The sequence below is a fragment of the Protopterus annectens genome, chromosome 3.part1, assembly GCF_019279795.1.
Source record: "Protopterus annectens isolate FY-2018-M chromosome 3.part1, PAN1.0, whole genome shotgun sequence".
In the NCBI taxonomy this organism is placed as follows: Eukaryota; Metazoa; Chordata; order Ceratodontiformes; family Protopteridae; genus Protopterus; species Protopterus annectens.
Genome location: NC_056732.1, coordinates 1,429,075,621 through 1,429,080,788, shown reverse-complemented (window position 1 = coordinate 1,429,080,788; position 5,168 = coordinate 1,429,075,621). Strand labels below are relative to the sequence as shown.

General features: G+C 36.5%; 1 pseudogene; it reads right to left on the bottom strand.

Moving 5' to 3' along the window:
- Nucleotides 1–1,038: 1,038 nt before the first annotated feature.
- LOC122799000 lies at nucleotides 1,039–1,139 on the bottom strand (annotated as a pseudogene).
- Nucleotides 1,140–5,168: the final 4,029 nt, after the last annotated feature.

Here is a 5,168-nt window from a genome sequence, read left to right as displayed (position 1 = left end):
TATATATATATATATATATATATATATATACATATATACATATATACATATATATATATATATATATATATATATATATACACACATATATATATATATATATATATCTAGATATATATATATATATATATATATATATATATATATATATATATATATACACACACATATATATATATATATATATATATATATATATATGTATATGTATATATATATGTATATATATATATATATATATATATATATATATATATATATATATACTTATATATATATATATATATATACATACATATATATATACATACATATATATATATTACACATATACATACACACACATATACACATATATATATATATATATATATATGTGTGTGTGTGTGTGTGTGTGTGTGTGTGTGTGTATATATATATATATATATATATATATATATATATATATATGTCTATATATATATATATATGTCTATATATATATATATATATATATATATATATATATGGGTCTATATTATAATCTTGACTGTTTAATGGATCGAATGCATAAAGATCGAACTTTATGCATCGAACTATTAAACAATCGAAATGTAATAAAAAAAATTTAGAAGAAAAAAAAAAACTAACGGGTGTAGGCAGGGGTCAAGCCCCCCTGCACCCCCCCAGCCCCCCCGCTACTTAAATATACAAACTCTGAGATCGCGCTACAGTGCAGGAAAGGGAATACTTCACTTTCCGCACCATACTACATTAAAGTGCCATCTCGGAGTTGGTATATTTAAGTAGCAGAGGGTGTGGGGGGTGCAGCTCCCCGGGTTGAGGGTGCAGGGGGGGCTTGACCCCCTGCTTAAACCCATTATGGTAAGCATTTAAAGTTTTAAATTTGTATTTTTATTTTCAAAGTTACAGAACTTCGATAATATGGTGTCAACCATATTGTATTCGATGTTACGTAACTTTGAGATATAATATAGACCCTATATATATATATATATATATATATATACGTTGGTGGGGTCGGCGGGAGCTAGACTGGTGATTGGGAATTGCTTCACGAATTTCCGTGTCATCCTTGCGCAGGGTCCATACTAATGTTTTCTGTATCATTCCGATTTTAGTATATGTACTGCAGTCACTAGACTAGCCCCCACAGACCCCACCAACCCCCCCTCAGTCTCACTTCTCATGCAGCCATTCAAGGGGCAGTACCATCTGAACCAGTCCATGGGTGTTACCATCTGCACTGACCCAGTCTTCTGGGACTCTCTAATATACATAATCTCCTACCCATCAAACCCCGGTTCCACACTCCATGTCCTTGGCGGCCCCCAAACAGGCCCCCCCTCAAGTTCACACCACATTCCTCCCACTCCCTCCTCGTATGGCATATACACACAATTCTCTACACACTCACTGATACCCAAGCATAATAGGACTCTCCTCCTGACTCCTCCACCTTCGTCTGTGCCCTCCTTTACTTACCTTTGGAGACATGGACTCATAAGTTATGCAAAGAAACTATACCTAATTTCGGGGTCATTAGAATTATCACAGCATGACTTTCATCCTTCCTGGTTCCACCCCCCAAAAAAAAAAATTTTATTTTTTTTTTTGCTTTTGCACATGATCCCTATTAGTATGCATACGGCACCACAAGGCTATTACTTTCTGACCAATTTACCTTATGTAACTGCAATTTTAATGTTAATGAAAACACACACAGCACCTTGCCTGTTCACAATTCACTATTGGAAAGGAACTGTTATTAATTTAAATGGACTGCTAGAACTAATGCATTTAAACAAAGCAAAAATGGTTGCTCACAGTTATGAAACATGTCTTTCTGAAGAAGTCTTGATAAGAAATAAGACAAAAGCTCTAAAGTACTACAAGAGTTGTTGGTGTGATTTACTATTCTTTGAATGCTGTTATTGTCACAAAGTTTATTTCTTAGTTTTATATATATATATATATATATATATATATATACATATATAGATATATATATATATATATATATATATATATATATATATATATATATATATATATATATATATATATCCATATCCTTATGTGTAAACATGAGTGTTGTATATACCTTCCCAGATGTATCACACCATATTTATCTGATATGTATATATTTAGATATAACAACATACTGATTCAACAATATTTCCACTACCAAGTACTAAACAATTGTAGAGGTCAAAGCAGTTGTTCACTACTATTCAGTATATGTACTGACAGATATATTGGAAAAAACGACCATTTTCACAGCTGTGATGGCTTAGTGGTTAACTGCTGTGATTATAGTGTACATGGTCCTGTGTTCAAAGGCTGTTTATTTTGTTGCTAGCAGAACAAGGGCTGTTGGATATGGAGTAGTTAAAGCAGTTTTGAGCAGCTTTAATCGGGTTTTCCTGACAGTAAGCACTGCTAACATACAGTTAAATGAAAAGCCGCTTACACCGTGTAGGCTTCGCTTACCAGTGCAGAAATCTGATTTGCATTTATATTTAAGCAGTGCTTACACCTACTAAGCATGGCTCAGTCCTGGTAACCAGTGATCACATTCCAGTCTGATGAAATAGCACTGTAATGACATTTTTAATAAGTGTATTCAATTCCATGTCCATAACATGCTTCTATGTGCTGTCATTACAGTAGCAAGGGGTGTGAGTATGCTGTCTGGGACACCTGATTATATATGGCTTGTACAACAATCTTTTCCTTTTGTATGTGTTTTATACATGGGTAGTATCCCAGGTTATATGCAGTCACACTTGCATGTATTGTATCATTACATTACTACTGTTAACAGTGGTTTCCCAAGTAAGAGTAGATTGCAGATTGTAGTATTTTAACCATACACCCCTGCATGCAAAGCTGGACTCTGAGTACTGACTATTGTGTTCTTGTGTGAGCTGTTTGTTGTTAAGTACTTGCTACTGGATATTGATCTGATATGTGGATATTAACTGTAGACTATTATGTGTATAGGACATGTCATTGAGGGCTGCTGTTACGTAGTAATGGCATACCTATCAGTGTCAGATGTCTATATGTCAAAACATTAATCCTAATGCATAACCAGTTGGCTAGCTGATTTCTGTCTGTCTTCTGTACAGATGTGCAGATGTCAGGTATCCATCTTTGCTGCTTACAGGCAATCTATGCTTGACTGACAATGACATGTCTGCCCAGCTCTGTTATGAATGCCACAGCTAGGAAACTCCACACTGTATGTACCACATGCCATGGATACCTCAACTAGACTACCACAGTCAACAGAACATGCTTGGGTACAGCTCTCCAACCCAGACACTGGCCATATTATGTAATATATGTTGCATTCATGTTAATTGGAGCACCTCACTAGCCCTCTGCAAGGGACAACCAGATGATTGGATGTTGCATTTAACTGTCACACTGAGGATCACTCACGTGGCATCAGTTGATAGATGGCCTGCTGACAAATGTCAGGTGGCATGATACCACACTGTACCCACACCCCTACTCTTCTCATCTCACCATTGACAATATCCTGGTACAGACCTAGGAACACCTGCACCTATGGACCCCGGTACTGACAAATGTGTCAGTGTGCATTGCTGAGAATAACAGTGTCTGTGTGTTTGTAAACTTGCAGTTGATAATACCCTGAGGACCTGCTCACACACTACACTCCCCATTGCCATAGTTAGAAATGGCTGCTGCTGTAATGGACATTAAATGTACCTTGTTACACTCTTCACCCTATGGGCTACCTGGAGCTTGCAATACCAGCACAACACTGTTGTACAAATGGGTAGATAGGCATGGGTTACCCTCTGAATCATCCAAATACAATACACCTGGCCATACAGTATAAGGGAATAGTGATGTTGCTGACATTAGGAGATCCATGACAAACCCCCTACTATCCCTGTGGCATATGCAATAAATGCATATCCCTGTAGTAGCACTGATGAGATAGACAAGGTGTTGTATTGCAGTCCTGGTCAATGTGCGATGGTGGGTATGTCAGAGTATTATCATGGGTTTCAGTGAGTAAAATATCCAATGTGAGGTGTGGGTGCTGGGTATACTGTATTTACACCATGGTACCCCCAGTACATGTCCCAAGGTCCACTGTATGAGGACTGCTGTCACCATCAACCATACAGGTAACTGATTACACTATCCAGCCCAATGATGCATGTGCTGTGTGCAAATTATCTGTAACAGAATGGACTCACTGACAAGTTAGTTAGCACTGATATACCCAGGTCTCTCAGATGTGTCTATGACTGCTATGTGCTTGTCAATGTGTATATGACAGTATGTCATACTATATGTTCTTCATTAACATCCAGTAAATCCCCCATTACCGTACTGTACAAGGCCTGGTGATGTTCCTCACTTAACAAGAAACTCAGGACACACCTCATCCTAAAAGCTTTGTGGTGTGTGCGATTAAGGTCAAACATATTAGTAGCAATAAGTATCTAGGTAGGGGTTCTACTCTCAGTGTTGCCAAGTAAGTGTGTGTGTATGTGAAGGGATCTACTTAATTTTGCAGAAAATACATGTCCCAGGAGGTCATCTGTCTGAGAACTGACTGGCAAATGCTAACATTTCAAAGGAATCATCTCATGGAAATTCATTCCATCAAAATAAGTAGTAAATGTGTAAATGCCCTCTTCCCCACTGTATTGCTGTCAAGCGATACCGGAGTTGGTATATATATATATATATATATATATATATATATATATATATATATGTATATGGATATATATATATATATATATAGATATATATATATATATATATATATATATATGTATATATATATATATATATATATATATATATATATATATATAGTGTTGGTTGTTGATGTTGTGGACACAGCCACCCTCATTGGGGTTATTGTTGTGTGTATCCCCCCGCTTACTCTGCTGTAATACTGTACAGTTTATGTTAACAGGTTAAGTAGTTGTCATTCACACTATGTGCAGCTCTACACCACCCCACACCCTACAAAGTGGAGGGCTGTGCCTCCCACACCAGCACACCTATGTTTACCAACTCCAGAATTGCACTACATTGGGGAAGGGGACATATACCCTGCCAGTACCATCATGAATGATATTAAAGTAGCAGTCTGACTATTTACT